At 51.6% G+C, this 18,695-nt stretch overlaps 1 protein-coding gene across 1 annotated transcript in view; it reads right to left on the reverse strand.

Annotated features, from left to right (window-relative positions):
• Positions 1-17,166, reverse strand: part of HS3ST1 (heparan sulfate-glucosamine 3-sulfotransferase 1) — a 35,254-nt gene extending 18,088 nt beyond the window's left edge. The window contains exon 1 of the mRNA XM_066384877.1: positions 16,317-17,166. The gene's annotated coding sequence lies outside the window, so the exon portion shown is untranslated. The remainder of the gene's footprint in view (positions 1-16,316) is intronic.
• Positions 17,167-18,695: the final 1,529 nt, after the last annotated feature.

An 18,695-nucleotide genomic window follows, 5' to 3' on the forward strand; every position in this document is an offset into this window, starting at 1 on the left:
GAACACCCAAGTGTTAACCTGCCCAGAGGACCCACAGTTTAAATCAGGATCTGAGTAGACTTGCAGCATATCAGGCACTGGGCAATTAGAGATAGAGCGGACATCCTGACCCCTCCCTCAAACACCACAGGTGCATGCAGGGGTGTAGGGCTGCACTATGAGCTTCTGCAGGAGAAAATTATTTAAATTATACGGAGAAGTAAAGGCAAGGCCAAACCATGCGGTGATTATGGGGGAGGGGGGTGTCAGGGCAGTGAGGGGGCAAGGGCGGGCTGCTTGTTAGCCGGGCAGACAGATTCACAGAGAATGGACAACTGATCAGCATCTATCACACATCAAGTTATTTTTGGTCCTATAACTGTGTCGAGAGATGAGGAAAATTGCAAGAGAGCTGCAATTAGAAAGAGTTTGTGTGTTAAAATCAAAGAAGAAAAATGGTGTGGGAATGAGTGATCATGTCCCAACAACTGGCTTTCTTCCTCCAGCTCTGGGTGACGAATGCAGAGAAAGCACAGGCACTGAGGGAGGGAATGAAGAGCACACACCTGTCTGCAGGGGACTTCCCACGTGGCTCCTCCATGTGCCGTGTCAACTGAGTCCGAAGGGACCTCGCAAGGGTTCACTCATACCGTATCGCATCTCCAGGGGACTTCACACGTGGCTCCTCCCTGTGCCGTGTCAACTGAGTCCGAAGGGACCTCGCAAGGGTTCACTCGTATCGTATCGCATCTCCAGGGGACTTCACACGTGGCTCCTTCCTGTGCCGTGTCAACTGAATCCGAAGGGCCCTCGCAAGGGTTCACTCGTATCGTATCACATCTCCAGGGGACTTCCCACGTGGCTCCTCCCTGTGCCGTGTCAACTGAATCCGAAGGGACCTCGCAAGGGTTCACTCGTATCGTATAGCATCTCCAGGGGACTTCACACGTGGCTCCTTCCTGTGCCGTGTCAACTGAATCCGAAGGGACCTCGCAAGGGTTCACTCGTATCATATCGCATTTCCAGTCCCTCCCCAGAGGAACCTGTCCCACAAGGTACGTGTGCGTTTGCGTGTGGCACACATGTCTGCGTGTGCAGAGGTGTGATAGCCCCCAGGATGAACTTCGTTTTCAGGACTTGTTGCCCCTCACTTGTGCGCCTGAGACCTACATAGTTTTATTGACTGGTGTTGCCCCCAATGAATTCAATAAAAAAGAAAGAAAAGAATAATTAATAATAATAATAATAATAATAATAAAGACTTGATGCTCCTCTCACACCCTCTGGAGGCCATTCATGCAAGCAGGAAGCTGGCGCGCGCTGGGGGGTCCTGCATTTGTTAGCCCTGAGGACGCTTCCAGGAGGGTCAGTTTCCAGAAACACCAAAAGAATAAAAACCGACTGTCGTCGCATTGTTTTTCTCCTTGGACAGTGACCTTCACTCCCCCACAGCTGGTGTGAACACGCAGGCCTGGTTTCGTACTCCCGACGGGGACCAATCCTAAACCAGCGGGCTCACTCCTGTCCCACCAGCCACGGGACAGGAGTCCGTTTGGCCAAAGAATGATGCTTCAAGTTCAGTGAGGCTTTGAGGGCTGTGCTGAGATTCCTGGGTCGGCGCTCCAGAATTTGTCTTCAAATGCTTGGATTCATAGGGAAAAGGGTGTGTCATGCTGTGTGTCACTAAACTGAAGTCCAAGATTTCGTCTGACAATTATTATTCCACCCCCTCAGACGTTACCCAGGAGCATGTCATTCTCGCAGGACCTGTCCCCAGGAGCACTGTCCAGGGATACAGCAGGAAGACAAGCCCCTGCCAGCCCCCAGGGCCCCCTGGGAAGGGGAAGGTGGGGAGGGAACCAAGCATGTCTTGTCCAGTGAGATGAAGGGGCTTCAGAACAGACACTATTCTAGCAAGTGACAGGCGGCCAGGAAGAGGAAGTGAGGGACACCCTTCGTGGAGAAGGCTCTTGAGAAACAGACAGAAGTCTATTGAGGACAAAAACCAAGTTCACGGGACAGTTTGACTCAGCGGGGCCTGGTGGCATGGGGGACCGAAGTCCCAACAGATGGCCAGATGTCAGCCAGAGCCCTTCCGCTGCTCTGTGCCACCTGGGCCCTGCAGCTGGGGGTCAGAAACCAGCAAAGGCGGGCTCCTCCTTCCAGACGACAACTGTAGGCATGTAGATGCGCACGGAGCCGCCAGGAGAGAGCTCCAGGAAGGACAGGACAGAGGCTGACCTTGACTTTGCCCGGAGAACATTTCCTCGGGTCACCTGGATCCCTTTTCGGAGCAACGAAGGATGGCTGGCTGCCCAACTGAGCTCAAAAAACCCGAGCCTACTCATCCTCCGTGGGGCGAAGGCTGGTGTTTCCATTTATAACAATGATATTTTTATTTCCCAACGCCCGGGATCTGAGACCCTCCGCCCGCCGCCCACATAAATCCACTCTTCATGTGGCAATCGTGCCGAATATCCTGGATCAAGCACGAGGTATGGGGGACACGGGGGCGGGCGGAGCTCCAGGAGCCCTGGTTTGTCCTGCAGGGGAGGCAGGAGCTGTTTCCTGAGGGACACAGCCAAGCCAACAGCACCCTAACAATGCCACCTGTGTGCCGAGGAGCCTCCAGGACAGCTGAAAACAGTGCCTTACTGTGGCCGTGCTGGTAGACGCCCACATCTCAGGGCCTCTGCCTGTGTCCCCCAAGGGCTGGCGGTAAGACTGCCCTCACCCAGGTCTCTCCGAGACCCAGAAAGACAGAGCGCCAGTGGACAGGAAGAGCATGGATCACCAGTCCCAGAGGGGAAGGACGCGGACGAAGCAGGAGCGCTTCTGCAGGCTCCAGGCTCCAGGCCGGACAGGACACACTAGAACTCTCCCAGCCCAGCCCAGGGGCCCCGCGGGCCCCCAGAGAGGAAGGCCAGTGCAGCCCTATCACATGCCCAGAGGAGCGCTCCCCGATTTGTTATGGGGCGGGGAGGGCTGGGTCATGAGGGCGTCCCAGACAGCCCTGAAAGAACCGTAGGATGTGGCCTGAACCTGCTGAGAACGGAGACCCAGGTGCAGGGCTTGGAGGCGGAGGGCACAGCCCGTGCGCACGGGGTGGAAATGCCCGCGTCCCTGAGGAACCATGGGACACAGCCGAGACTGTGGCTGCCAGGAGGTGGGACTTGAGTCTCATCATTACTTTTTCTATGAAAAACAAAACAGGCAGAGGAGAGTCCGCAGTGAGCACGCCCACCTGCAGCGACGCTCCCGCGAATCTCCGCGTTTAATCCTGAGGTGTCGGAAGTGCTGGGTGCTTAGGTTTTTCATTCCACCCGTACTTCCTGGGTGCCAGGCACTGGTTCAGGCCTGATCCAGGTTTGGTCGCTCTCGACGATGTCCCCACATCCTCCTACCATCTAATCTACTGAGTCAGATTAAGCATTAAAGTGTATGAAAACGCATAATTAAAAATCACTCCTACGGGAGGTTTAGAGTGACTGTAACCTAGTGGCGTGCATGTCTGGGCTCAGATCTCTACTTGCGGTCCCAATTCTGTAAATAATGGGCATCCATGGGACATTCTGCAGCAAGGGACAGAGTAGGGGCCTGATTATGTTCTGCAAAGTTTGCTCCAGGTCAGAGGAAAGATTAACAGACAGAAAGACAGAAGTGGGCCAGCGCAGGCTTACAGCTAGCTGTGAAGACACGAAACCGTTTGTTTCCACCTTATTATTTACTTATTATTGTGTTATTTTCCATGCAATAGGTTTACCCGCCCCTGTACTGCAGGTCGCAAATGGATGTAAAAGTCACAGAGCTGGGGAGGAAAAAAAAAAAAAACCATGCAAAACCCGGAGAAGAACTTTGCATTTCAGCCGAGGGCAGCGACAGAACAAGCCGTAGAAAGCTGAGCGGCAGCACTCACAACTGCAGCGTACCAGCCTGAGTGGAAACAGGTGCTTGAGGGCAAGACTGACCAACGCAGGCTCCCTGACCACCACTGGCCACTGACCGCCCTCTTCCACCATTTCCAATGACTGCGTGCCTCAGTTTCCTCTTCTGTAAGTTCAGCCTGGGGGCATGTGACTATGCTGGTGGGGAACGGGGCCCACGGGGAAATCTTCTGCGGGCGATTGAGAAAGATTTCCTCCCCTGATTAAAAGAAGAGAGCCTCCGCCCACCTTGCCCTCTCCCCCCATTAGAGTGCAGATGAGGGACGCTGCCCGGGGCTGCTGTGGCCCTCCCTGCAGGGGACAGGGGTCAGCCAAGGGGTGGGGAGGATCGAAGAGGCTCTACAGTTAGATCCTTAATGACTTCCCTGATCCGCTTTGCAAACAAATGCCGGCTTATTAGAGAGAAAAGCTGATGACTCCTACTAAGTGTTACATTATAGACACTGACTGGGTACCAGGCTCCTGACTGGGTGTTGGACAGACATTAGAAAAGGTGACTCTCCTGGCGAAAGTCCAGGAGGAAGTATCATTCCATCCAGCAAGCAAGGCCATCAAGACTGGGGAAAATAAAATCATCTCCCCAATGCCAAACACCTCACACGATCCACACCCCCTGGAAGCAGGGGGCGTTCCCCTTGGAGTCACCAGGAGCTCCTCATGGTCCCAGCCCCAAGGATGCACTGGCCTCCCAGAAATGGCCGTTTGTCAGGATATGTGTGAAGACGGGGCTTAGGAATTAGGAAGAGGTCAGCATTTCACAGGGAGGAGCTGGGGCGGAACAGACGCTACCTGAGACTCTCTTTAGTACGAGCTGATGATTAGTAAACAGGAATGTAAAACCAAACTGAAAGATACAGCCTTCTGGAAGTCAGAGGGCAGCAAGGGGCACCGTGGCCAATCCCTCCACAAGATGGCACTCGGTTCCCTTGTCTTCGGTGTTTGTTGGTGGTTTTATGCCATCGGAGAACCATGGAGTTTATATCACGTTCCATATTCTCTCCAGGTTCACCATTAAAGTCTTGGTGTCCTTCCCTCAAGGTCATGGGCATGCAGTTGGGGTTCTGAACTTAAAGGACCGTATCTGGGGGTTTAGCCAGGGACTCTGCCAGGCTGCCCTGCCTCAGAGTGTCGCTGGATCTCCGTGCTCTTCGGGTCCTCGGGTCTGCCCGTGAGAGTGTCCTTGCTCTGCCTCCCCTTCTATTCCCCGGCCCCCCACCCCCGGGCTCCGTCCCTCTCTCCCTTCCTCTCTGGTTACTTTGTGACTTCCCTGAACAGCAATTCCACACCTTTCCTACATCACTGCTTCTAATAGGTGAGCCCAGGAAATGAAATTGTAAGGTTTGCTTCAAGCATATCAATTATGACCATAGAAGCAGGCCCTGGCTGGGTAGCTCAGTGGTTAAAGTGTTGTCCCCTTGCACCAAGGTCGTGGGTTCGACCCCTTAGTCAGGGCACGTATGATAAGCAACCAATGAGTACACAACTAAATGGAATACCGAAGTGAAACAACAAGTCGATACTTCTCTCTCTCTCTCTCTCTCTCTCTGAAACCCATGAAAAAATTAAATTAAAAAAAAATCATAAAAAGACTAAGAAACAAAGGACAAAAAAACCCAGATACGGTCCCCTGCATACCATGCTTGAGAGGCAGCCCATGGTCTCTGTGACATGACGCCAAGTGTGCAATGGAGGGGCCGACCTTGCTTTCATCATCTTATGAATAGCCTCTCTTTCTGGGTTTTTAATGCCGACTATGAGCCAGGCACCGTGAAAATGCCTGACATAACTCCTTTGGTTTAATGCACACTGAGTGACCATCTGCTGTCATTTTAATTGCAGTATGTCCATTTTCCAGATGTGGAACCTGAGGCTCGGAGGTGAGCGGTCACTCACCCCCCATGACGTGGCTGAGAGACAGCAGAGTGGACTCTGACCAGATCACTCAGCTGCCGAAGCTGCGCGCTGACCAATCGGCCGCCACGTCCTCTTCTTGGCCTACACCCCGTGCAAACACACTGCTAGGAAGCAGTCCAGGTCACGTGAGGAGTTAGCAACATCATATGCAACAGAAACTGACTATTTTGGCACGAACCACATCTCCCTACTGAAGAAAGCACAAAACTCTTAGAAAAGTCCACATACAACAAGCTTCTTATTCATTTAGTTCCTCGCCAGGTGACTACCTGAAATGTAAATGAGCCATGTTGACATGTCAGAATGCCATGCTCCGGCAGTCACAGGGGAGATGTCGAACTCAGTTTACAACCCGAGGTCATCTCCCTGGAGCTGGTGTGAAAGACCTCTGAACAGCTGCAGAAGCTTTGGACTCACTGGTGGAGGGAGCAGCTGCAGGTGTGAGCTTTCAAAGCCCAGGCTTCCCCTGCGGTGAGCGCAGCGGGGCCTCGTGTGAGCCGGGTCGCTGCAGGTGCAGCCCTGCGGCGGTGTTCGTGTTGAGTAGGGTGCTGCCCTAGTGGTCTCGTGGGTGCAAAATAGCTTCTCCCCAAAGGGCGTGAGGAATCACCTGTGTGCACCTCCAGACACGGGATAATCCGGCTCACTTCGTAAATGCACTGAGAATTCTGATTGGGTCCACAATTCTTTCACTTCTTCCAGCAAAAATAAATAAATAAATAAATAAATAAATAAATAAGATCTCCTTGGCTTGATCTGTCTCTCAGCTTCGTAGAGCAAGCAACCCTTCCTTTTCTCCTTTGGACCAGACCTGGCTAAAGCATTTCACCTTCAAGAGTATTGGACTCTTGCTGCTTCTCCACCCTTCCCCCTCTCCTTTCTCTCTGACTCTCTCTTCCCCTCCCGCAGCCAAGGTTCCACTGAAGCAAAGTTGGCCTGGGCACTGAGGATGGCTCCATGGCCTCCACCTCAGGTGCTAAGAAGAGCTCAGTTGCTGAGCAATGTAGCAACGCCCCAGATGGGCAGAGCATCACCCCCTGGTGGGCATGCCAGGTGGATCCTGGTCGGGCGCATGCGGGAGTCTGTCTGTCTGCCCCCCCCCGCCCCCCCTTCACTTCTCACTTCATAAAAATACAAAAAAAAAAAAGACTATTGGACTCTCTTTTAACTATGTAGGGTTGTAGAACTTTCACCAAAGTAACCGCTCAGGACTGTTGCCACAAGAATAGGGATGTTTACAAAAACATAGGCTTTCCAGTTAAATTTCAGAAAAAATAAAAAGAATAAGTCATTTCTTCATTGTTGGTGTCTGGACTATACCTATACCAAAACATTCTCTGTTGTTTGTCTGAAATTGAGATCTCTCTGGGTGTTCTGGCATTTCCTATTGGCCTTCTCTTTTAATCCTCATTAAAAAAAAAAAAAAAAAAAAAAAAGCAACCCCGCGTAAAACCCTTTATTTCTCGGGATGCCTGCAAGTCCGTAAGCAGGAGATGAGCAGTTCAAACAGACCTGACTTCACAAGCCAGCCTCCTTGTTCACAAGAATAACTCTAACATCTAATCCGGAAATCTGTAACTGACACCTTCTCCCTCCTTCCTACCCAGGGCGCTGGGGAAAAAAAAAAAAAAAAAAATCTGGCCTCAGACATAATTAAAGTAAAACGCAAGCGAGTTTTCCAGCCGCGTCACCGAAGTGTTTCTTTTTCTCAGCACAGCCCGGAGATGTGCCTTTTCATTCCGGCCACATCTGCAGCCCACCGTCCTCCCCCTGGGCTTTAACTGCTGATACAGGGCTCCGATTTACAATCCCAATGAAAGAGGGCGCCCATTTACATAGAATCACCTGCCGCGCAGTGTATCTGATCTGCGGGAATCCCGGAGAGAGAGGCACCAGGCGCCCAGGGTGCCCGGAAAGCGCTGGAAGGGAAGTTCTCGCTGAAGGCAAGGAGACCCGCGCAAAGGTCTGGAATCTAAATCTACTTCTTCACTGACGGAACACGCGGGCCACGCGGTCGGTCCCTCCAGGGACCTCACGCATCTCCACCTTGAGCCACGCAGGACAGGCCGGGCAGGTGGAGAGTCGCGACCGCGGGTCTGGGGTCTGCAGCCCCCGTTCCGAGGGTCTGAGAAAACGTGTTTCCCGTCCAAACCTCCCTTCCTCAAGCCTAAACGGAAGATGCCATGAGCTTCCACCTCCCGGGTCGGGCCGGGTACAGGAGGAAAGGGGACAGTGCACCTTATCACACTATATAAAAGAAAAAAAATGATCATTTTCATCCTGTTTCTTCTTTTCACAATTTTTTTTTTCATTGTTCTTTAAAACTGGTTTCATTCCTTCGGCCGCACGGTGCTTTCGCGCGGCCCAGAGTCGACTCGGCGAAGGGTTCTGTTACCGTGGCCCGAGCACCTGGGCTGACCACACCGGGAACCCTGATGTGGACACAGGAGCTCTCAGGAAGGGCTGAGGGGCTCCCTGGGATTCGGCTGTGTGACCACCGTTCTTCCGCTCTTCTTTCCAGGCCTCTCTCTTTCCTTAAGGATGTTTTCCCGACCCAGATTCCCCCAGGCAGAAATGCTTCCTCTGGTTTATTTTCTGAGCAAAGAATGACTTGGACCCTGAAACGGTGTTTCAGAAACTGGTGGGAGAAACGAAGAGGACACATTCTCCTGGGGGTGGGGGTGGGGGTGAGAGAAAGTAAGCAGGGGAACCAGGGACCAGTGAAGTAATAAGATAAACGCTACTGTAATAAAAGCTGGCTGTGGAAGAAAGTGTCGCAATTAAAGAAATAAATGAGTGATTGGAGGGGTGGGTTCTCAAGGGAAGGTCTGCTTAGTGCAGGGGTCGGGAACCTTTCTGGCTGAGAGAGCCATGAATGCCACATATTTAAAAATGTAATTCTGTGAGATCCATACAATGACCTATGTACGTTATGCATTATCCAATAAAAATTTGGTGTTGTCCTGGAGGACAGCTGTGATTGGCTCCAGCCACCTGCAACCATGAACATGAGCGGTAGGAAATGAATGGATTGTAATACATGAGAATGTTTTATATATTTTAACGTTTTTTTTTTTATTATTAAAGATTTGTCTGCGAGCCAGATGCAGCCATCAAAAAAGCCACATCTGGCTCGCGAGCCATAGGTTCCCGACCCCTGGTTTAGTGCATGACACAGACAGAGGCCAAACATTATTATGCATTGACCCCCATATAGGAAAACTTGCTAATTTATCTGACTGCCATACTAAATATTAACCTGTAGGTTCCTCAAGATCAAGAACTATTTTTTATCATTTTATTTATTGATTTTAGAAAGAGAAGAAGGAGCCCTGGCCAGTTGGCTCAGTGGCAGAGCATCAGCCCAGCGTGTGGAAGTTCCAGGTTCGACTCCCGGTCAGGGCACACAGGAGAAGCGACCATCTGTTTCCCACCTTTGCCCTCCTCCCTCTCTTTATCTCTCCCTCCCTTCCTTTCCCGCAGCCATGACCTGAATGACTCGAGTGTGTTGGTCCCGGGCACTTAGGCACTAAGCCTCAGGCACTAAGAAGAGCTCGGTTGCAAGAGTGGCCCCAGATGGGCAGAGCATCGGCTCCAGACAAGGTATGCCAGGTAGAGCCTGGTCAGGGCACATGCAGGAGTCTGTCTCTCTACCTCTCCTCCTCTCTCTTGGCAAAAGAAGGAAAATAAATAAGTAAGTAAGTAAATAAATAAATAAATAAACGAGAAGAAGGGGGAGAGCGAGAGAGTAACATTGATTTGTTGTTCCACTTATTTATGCATTCACTGGGTGAGTCTTCTATGTGCCCTGACCGGGGATCAAACCTACAACCTTGGCATATCAGGACAATGCTCTAACTGAGCTACTCGGCCAGGGCTAAGAAATCTTTTTTTTTTTTTACTTTGGGCACAACTTCCCTGGCAACAACACCCAACAACAGGGGCTGCGCAGGTCTGAGACAGGGTGTATCAGTTTCAAGGGCGCAGTACATTTCACACATAGAACACATTTTTAAAATACTCCTATCTTGTGATACAAAGATGAGATTTCGTAATAAAAAAGTGTCTTTGCCGGCTAAAAAAAATTAAAGCTTCAAAAAAATCTTCACAAATGATAAGGTCCAGGCTTCAAGTGGGTTTAGGAACACAGATCTAAAAGATTCCTGGCACAAGTCAGATGCTTGGTGAAAAAAGATGTTGGATGCCGGATTTCTGAGTCAAAATTCAGTAGTAAGGACCTCCTCCCGTACTCCTCGCTCACCTGAGGTACCTGCGCTTTGTGATCATGTCTTTCCTGCTGGTCTCTAATTTCCTAGAGGACTGGCCCTTGATTGGTTTGGTTCATTAATATATATAATACATTCTAGCACTTAATATAGGCATACGGTTAGTTCTCTATAAATGTGTTCAATCGTCAGTTTTATTGAAATTAAGAGTATAGGCTGTTAATGGGGGTTTACCCACAACAGCCACTTTCAGAATGTAATCAAGGGTCCAAACTCTCACACTTAAAAACCTTTTATGTTGGCCAATGAAACTTACCAATAGTTATGAGGACTTTGCTTATATTGAGTCGGACACTAAACTCTCAGATCCGCCTGACCTGTGGTGGCGCAGTGGATAAAGCGTCAACCTGGAACCCTGAGGTCGCCGGTTCGAAACCCTGGGCTTGCCCAGTCAAGGCACATATGGGAGTTGATGCTTCCTGCTCCTCCCCTCCCTCTCTCTCCCCTTCTCTAAAATGAATAAATAAAATCTTTAAAAATAAATAAATAAATAAAAAATAATAAACTCTCAGATCCCTGGTTTGATCCCAGCCCCTTGACATTTCGTACAGGCCCTCTGCAGACGTATTGACATCCTCGGCACACCACTGTCTAACGTGGGGTAGATTTTACTTATCAATCTCCCGCCATCTGTCTCCTCCACCAGAAGATACACACGAAAGCAAGGATTTTCACCTGTTTCTATTCCCACAGTGTCACCAGTGAGTAGAACATCACTTGGTATACAGTTGCAACTCCATAAACATGTGTTAAAAGAATAAATTTGGGCTGTTGTAACCACTTACTAGGACAGGAAAACGGACCACCACAAACAGTCTGTTAATGTGCAGGTTAACTCACTGGAAGTCTGTCTACACTACATTCTGGACACGCTTTTGCCTCGTTAGTCTGAGTAACTGATTTTACTAAGTCTCATATTGCAACCAATTTCTAATTTCCTGTCTATCCCCCCAAATCAAGAAATCATAGATTGGAGGCCTGTGGGACAGATAAGAGGCCCGCCTACAAAGGTTTTTTGTTTGGATCACATGGTATTATTATTTAGCAATACTGAATTTAGGCCCTGGCTGAGTAGCTCAGTTGGTTAGAGCATTGTCCTGATACACTAATATTGTGGGTTCGATCCCCAACTGGGGCACATACAAGAATCAATCAATGAGTGCATAAATAAATGGACAACAAATTGATGTCTCTCTCTTTCTCTCTCACTCTTGCCCTCCCTCTCTCTCTCAAATCAATAAAAATATATTTTAAAAAAAAATTAGAAATATTGAATTAGTTGCTAGTACTTAAAAATCAGCAGATTCTATACAAAATTGTGAATTTATAACCTATCTTGAAAAAAAAAACCTATCTTGAAAAAAAGAAAATAAAAGCAAAAACAGATCTGGCAAGACTGGGCCTGAGGTCCCACTGGTCACCCCTGCGCTGGGTCTGAGCCACACCACCCCCTTCACCCAGGGCCAGGCCCCAGGCCTGTTTCCAGGGCTGTTTCTTCCCGGCAGCTGAAATGCAATTGAGTTTGCGACCCCTGCTGGAAAGCTACCAAAAAACATGCAACGCGGAAGAAAAAAAAAAAAAAAAGGAAAAAACAGATGCCCACTGGGATCTATTTCCATTACGTTCAGGCTATTCTTGGAAGAGTAATGTATTCATTTCTCTAGAACTCTCATGGTTCCCCATAACTATTGACAAATTATGGCCCAGTAAGTATTATTCTAACAGCCCTGGAAAAAACTAGGAGCTCGTTCCCTGTGGGTAGAGGAAGCTGAGAATGCCTCATGCCCGAGGCAGGCCCGGAGATGAATCGTGAGAGGCTGTGCATCGGCTGGTTACAGATCAGACTAACTCGGAGAGGGAGGGAAGTGACTTGGAGACCAGGGGCCACCTCCAGGAATTGAGGAGCAGCTGCCAGGCCAGGCTTGGAAAAGGAGATGGGAGGACCCTATCGCCAGGGAACAAGCCAGGATCATGCCACGGACACTGCACCTCTGGGACATCCTGGGACATCCAGGCTGCTGCACGTGCCTCTTGAGTCATGACCCAGGGTGATAAGGAAGCACTCAACTGCCGTAGGGATCATTAGCTAGTCCCTCAAGATTTCGGGTCCCATGAGGGATCACCAACTAAGCCCCAGCTCCAGGCCTGGAATTTGGGCAAGGAAGGAGTGCCCCATCTCCCACCGAAAAGTCTCTTTGTGCCCTCTGAATAAGAGGGTTGTTTGGTGGCTGGGAACCTTCCAACATGCAGAGGTGCACACGGGTTAGGAGGCCTCTGTGTGGGGGCGGGAGGGCGAGGGCAGGGCCGCAGGGGGAGTGGAGGGAGGGCAGACAGACCTGAATCCCAGTCGGGAACCCTTTGCACCTTCAGAACGTTAATTAAGTTTTCTGATCTGCAGATTCCACATCTTTAGAATAGAAAAGATGCCCTCTGCCTGTGCGCAGCACAGCGTCGCCGTGACGACCCAGGTCAAGCCTCCGTTCACTATTCACAGATACTCATCAGACCTCTATTAAGAGCCAGGCACTTCACAATGTTCTGGGGACAAATTTCTGAACAACACTGAAAACACAATCGAGAGCCAGGACTTGATGCTAATGACAGACTTAGACAAGGAGGACCCGGGTCATTCCTGAAACTGATCAGGTGGCACTTTTCCCCAAGGGGTACACTCAACTTTCTTCTTCGTTTCATTTTATTTTAATTTTTTTGATTAATCAATAGTGGGCCCCTTCTTCCAAACTATGTTATCTTAAGATACGCAAAATGCGTCAAGCTAAAAATGAATTTTAAAAACCTCTATAACATGTTACTCTGATCTTAAAAACAAGGAACTACTGGTTCTGAGAAGCAATGAGGCCCGGTGCTGGTGGATTTCAGAGAGCGGCTCACAAGGTATACAGGTGCATTATATGACATCTTCTCTTTCGTTCAATGTTCAGTCTGCGTAATTCGGACAGACACACACGAACTGCCATTCACACTGAAACAGACGAAGGACAACGTGCAGGAAAGGCTAATTGAGGAACCCTGTTCTTTTCTTTTTTCTGGTCAGTGTTTCAGAGTTGTTGAAATGCCCTTCATGTGCATTTTCTCACTTCCCCATCATCTGTCCATCTCTGTGTCGCAGAGGAAGGACCTGAGATCTGAGAGAGAAAAATCATTTGCCTAGGGTGCTGGTGGAAGAAGCTGCCTCCAAATTCAGCTAACGCCCTTGTGTTCCCCTGCCGGAAAAGGGCCGCTGAGCTAGAAAGCACCGGGTCATCAGTGGGCTTTGAAGGAAGGCAGAGACGCCAACGTGAGGGAGAACAACCCCGGACTTTTCCAGACCGGCTGGAAAATTACAGCTTTCCACAGTTGCTGGAAAGTTATTGCATCCACCACCCAGCAGCGAGAAAGTTGGTAACTCCTCACTCATCCACAACCGTCTCTCACGCGGGGACCCTGGCCAAGAGGCACGGCCGCCCGAAACCTGGTGTCTGAGCCAGGACCCCGGATACATGCAGGCTCAGTTCCATCAGGACACCAACACAAGTTGCCGTCCCTCCCTCCAAACTCTAGCTGCCCCAGAGGGAGCATGACTCCGTACTGACAGCGGCTGTGTGCCACCCCGGTGGGTGCCGCGGTCTGGGAAAGGCGGTGGGCACGGATCTGGCGGGCTGACACCAGCCAGCTCATCCTCCCAGCCCTTTTCTGCTCACTAGCACATTTTAATTCAAGAAAGGCTTCCACATGGCTTTTCCTTTAAAAGAGCTCTGGAGACTTTTCTGGTAAGAGAAAAAAAAATTTTTTGACACTAAAAACACAAACCCCAACTATACTGTGGAGTCAAAGTAAAAGGTTCTTGGACATCCATGCTGTGCAAAGCCCTGACTTAGACCATAGGACTCGAGGTTTCATACTAGACACGCCAACCACAGAACCAAGAGCCCTGATGACATCTGCAAGTTCAAGGTACCTCTTTCTCACCAGTGTTCCAAACACACACACACACACACACACACACACACACACACACACACACACACACACACCCCTCCCATCTTAAAGCCGCAGTGTCTTCTACACCAGGCAGGCTCGGCCTGGTGTCGCCGCAGCCCAGAAAAAACTCTCAAGAAGCCTCAGTCAAGGGCCTTAATTTGATGCCACAGTTGTAATTAACTGCCGAGTGAGGAGTGCTTAGTCACAAAGTTGTCACCCTTGTCAAACTCGGGCTGAAAAAGTTGGACGCACTGACGCCGGGGAAAGGCTAGCTTCCAAGCAGAGCCTTTTCTGTGGAGCGCCGGGGGAAACCTTATGTAACACAGTGGTCCATTTTAATACGTTACTTCTGCAGTCTAACGGGAGGGAAACATCTAGGCACTGGGAAGACAAAGCATAACGCACGCGGTGATTCGCAGCCCAAGTGTTCATCTCCTGGAATTCCACTAGGTCGGGCTTATTGTAATGGTTCCCAATTGTCACTGAGAAAACAGAAAGCAAAAATAAGAACTCCCAGTGCCAAAGCATGGGCTTGAAAAACGCAGGGAGGCAGAAGTTGGGTTATCTCTTTCTCCTTTTTTAAAAAGGTGGAATTCTTGGAATTAACCCTTGAGTATAAATTGGTAATTGCATTTCAACAAATTCAGGTGCGATTTGGCTGCAAAGCGAGAATGCACAATTCAGGCCCAGAGAACCCTGCGTGCTCACTGGCTGCAGCCACAGAAGCCGGCAGAGCACCCGCGCCCGGGCCTGAGGGACGCGTCCCGGGCCCGGCTCCAACGGCAGGCGGCAAGCGGCGGGCGGCGCAGAGGAGCGGGTGGTACCGGGGTTCTCGGAGTTCTATCTGCTGGAGGAGGAGCAGGAGCGGGCGCACTGCGCTCCCTCATCCCTCGGCTGCTCCTGGCGGCTGCTCCCTGCTAGCAGGGTACCGCTTCGAGGAGCGCAACGCGAACACAGCGGATTTGGATTCGCCTCCCCAGAATCCCTTCCCCCCCACCCCGCCCCGAAAGCATTTTGGTACAAGTACTGGATAAAAATAGCCGGCGGATAACGCTGGGGGAGGAGCGAGACTCGCGCAAGGCGAGGCAAGGACGCGACTGGTCCTGCGAAGTAGGGGGCCAAGAAGGAAGGAGGGGTGCCACCCCGCCCCCACCTCAGGAGAGAGGGGTCTCTGGGAGAGAAATCGCGGGCGCCCACCGAGCGAGTCCGTGAAGTCTAAGACCTACAGCGCCGGCAACGAACGCGTGGCCGAGAACACCCCGCGCCCTGCATCCCGGCTTCTGATCCCGCCGCTAGCCCATCGCATCCCGCTCCGGAAAGCCGCGCTCCGGCTCCCAGGGCAGGTGGGGCCAGACCAGAAGCGGCGCGCAGTCTGCCGCCCGGCTCAGAGAGCGCACCTGGAGATGTCGGGCTCCTCGAAGGTGTCCTTCGCTCTGAGCTGGGGCTACGGACTCCCACCGCGGGTTGGCGCCCCGCCTCCCCTCTCCCGCATGCATTGCCGCCACCCATAGTACTCGAAATAGAAACAGAGGCAGGAAAAAATAAAAAAAAAAAAAGGCGTTGGAGGGGCGAGGGGCGGAGGGTGAAAAAGTAATAGGAAGATTCAGGACCGCGTATGATTGCCACTCGGGGAAAGAAGCTTCTTGCTGTCAGGCCTGTTGCCTCACTCCCTGCTCGGAGCATCCCTGCCCCTCGGGAGGTGCCCCATCCTTTCTCCACTCCGACCGAAAGCAGAGGCAAACCGGACCGAGGTTTCCTCACCCTGGATGCTCCCTCAACCGACTGACTTTCTTGCTGACTGTATCCTCGCCCCAGTTCCCAGTCCAAGTGGTACCCGGGATCCACTGCGCTCTGCGCTGCTGCGTTCCTGCGCCGTAACAGGGAGCAGCGGTGCGCAGGGTCGAACCTCCGACTCGGCCTGGGGAAAAGAATCCACTCCTCTAAGAGTCAGAAACCCGGATACCTGCGGGCAAAATAGAAACCGTCTCTACGGACTTGCAGAGCTGGGGAGCCGGAGCAGGGGGTGAGGGAGGCAGGGAAACCCCGAGTTTCTGTTTCCTCGTTTCCCTGCATCCACTACACTTGCTCCAGCCCCGACTCACCTTGCACTCTGCGCTTGCCCTAGGTGCGGGACGCCTGGCCGAGGCACCTCAATCGCCCCCTGGCTTGCCGCTCCCCAGACTGGTGGCCCCTGTCCGGCGCGTTCCGCACTCACCTGAGCTGCGCAGCTGTCCAGCCGGTCCGGCGCCCGAAGTCGGTTCTCGGGCTGGGCCATGGGCAGCGCCGTCGAGCACCAGCGGCCGGCGGAGCGAGCTTCGGGACACCCGTATCAGGCGGAAGGGAAGGGGCGCGGGCACCCAGGAAGCCGGCAGTGGCGACGGCTGGCAGCTGTCCGCGCTCCGGCGACTTTGCAGGCGCGAGGCTCAGCGCGGAGTCCGGTGGAGGGGAGGAGCAGGAGGAGGAGCGGGAGGAGGGGACGCTGGAGGCCGAGCCCTCAGGGAGAGCGCGGAGGGCAGAGGAAGAGCGCGAGCGCCCACTGCTGCCAGGCGCGCTCTGGTGCCGCCCCGAGTCGGCCCGCTGGGTGCTCGGCGCGCTGCTCCGCGCTCTGTGCCGCCGGGCCCACCGAGATTCCCGGCTCCAGCTGGCAGTTATAGGAGCAGTCGGTCCCGCCCACCTGGAGCGGCGGTTCCTTGGGTTTCAGCCCAAGGGGGAGGGAACCAGCGCGGCCGGGAGGGTGGGGCGGGTTGCGTGACTGTGCCTTCGCTGCAAACCTGGGGCGTCCGGTCTCCTCCGTCACCCTGCTAGGAAAGGGCAGGTCCGAACCCCGAGGCCACCTCTTCCTCCACTCTCCAGTCCCGCCAGGTCCCCGATACCTGCGCCCCTCCTTCGCGCGTCCGCAAAGCGTGTTCCCTTCCGGGCAGGTGACCCACCTTAGGTTCCGATTCTGCCTGCGCCGCCCGGGAAGCATGATGAGCCACCCTCGGGCGCTCACAGCGCTCACGGAGCGACCGGGCCAGGACGCCAGCGGCACGGCGGCCTGAGTCGGGCTCCTGCTCCCGAGCGTTCCCGGTCGCCATTGAGCACGCCCGCCCCCTTCGGTTTGGCGCCTGGCAGTGGAGGATGATTTACCAGGAGAGCGCAGAGAATTAAGCTCTGCTTTGCTAGTGCACGGGATTGCAAACGTCAGCTCTGAAATGCAGCAGGGTCTGCCCCGCCACCTGCCCCCCCCCCCCCCCCAGTTCCCATGGATGGGAGGTTTTGTGTGACAATTTGGCCATTCAGTAGTTCAAGTTAAAATTTAAGATTTCCCGAGGCAGGAGATTTAATCCCCTTACCCAGGCCAAAGCCAATCACCTCAAAGGCATATCAGCAAACATGCTTTAAAAATAAATGCTAAAGGAACATCAAAGTACAGCCTTTTTTTTAAGATGAGATTTCAGTAGGTCTTCCATATCTTAAACATAGGGAGATAAATATTTGGGAGAGTTTGACTCTGTCACTTGAGTTTTGAAACTCTTTCACTTACTTAGTTTAGTTTAAAAACACGGTCCCACCTAAGGAACGGTCCTCCCAGGACACTGAACCCCCTGCTCACAGTAATGCCCCTGGCTGCCCGTTCAGAGTGCAATGACCAGCACTTTCTGGCTGTCTGATAAAACCAAAGCCGGAGGCAGAGACCAAGCCTTAATCCGGAAAAGAAGCTCTTAGGGGTTTTAGTGACTCTGGCTACTTCTTTGAACCAGGTTAATGTTGACATGCCTACTTTATATATAGGCAACTCTGTTAACATTAGTCTGGTACAGATAGATGTGTATACCCACACATACATATATGTATATGTATGAATTTTATATACATGTGTATGTATGAATTTTTAAAAGTCAACCTAAAGCCCCACCTCAAAAAAAAAAAAAAACCTTAGCACTTAAATTTAGATTAACTTTAAAAGAAGTGCATTCCCCCCCCCCCCCCACTATACAAAGCCCTGTAAAACCACGTACGAGGTTGTGTGGGTCAAATGATAGTCTAAGATTAACCTCTGCCAATTACTGGTGTCCTTAAGCTCCTACCAGCAGCTAAGCCCAGTGCAGATCACGAGTTCTTCAAAACAGGGAGTGGCTTTGATGCTCTACGTTGCTGTGATTGCTTTTCCGTGCCGGTTCAAAGTGCTTTTGTGCCGATAGTCACAATCTCACAATTGATTTGCCAGATGCGAAGGGAGGCTGGCACTGTGGTTGGAATCCAGGGAGCCAAAGGCAGGTTAACTGACTTGCTGAGTTAACCGCTACATGTCGTCGTAAAAAGGAGCTGGAACCCAGGCCTCAGGCCCGAGTCTGTTAGAAGATTCACTTGCAAAACGTAACTCCAAGCAGATCTGGCAAGTGATGAGAATCGGAGGACTGAAATTCTACCTTCTTTCATTTTTTAATTTCAGCCAGCATTCATTGGTCAATGATCAATGCTCTTATGTTTAGATAAATACGACAGTATTCATTGGTTCTTCTGTTCTTATTTAGTTTTATGTCTCTGCCAGGACATTCGTCATTTCTTCTAAACCCCCTTCTTTGACCTCTGCTGGGCATGCGTTAGGTTT

This window comes from Saccopteryx leptura, chromosome 5 (genome assembly GCF_036850995.1).
Source record: "Saccopteryx leptura isolate mSacLep1 chromosome 5, mSacLep1_pri_phased_curated, whole genome shotgun sequence".
NCBI lineage: Eukaryota > Metazoa > Chordata > Mammalia > Chiroptera > Emballonuridae > Saccopteryx > Saccopteryx leptura.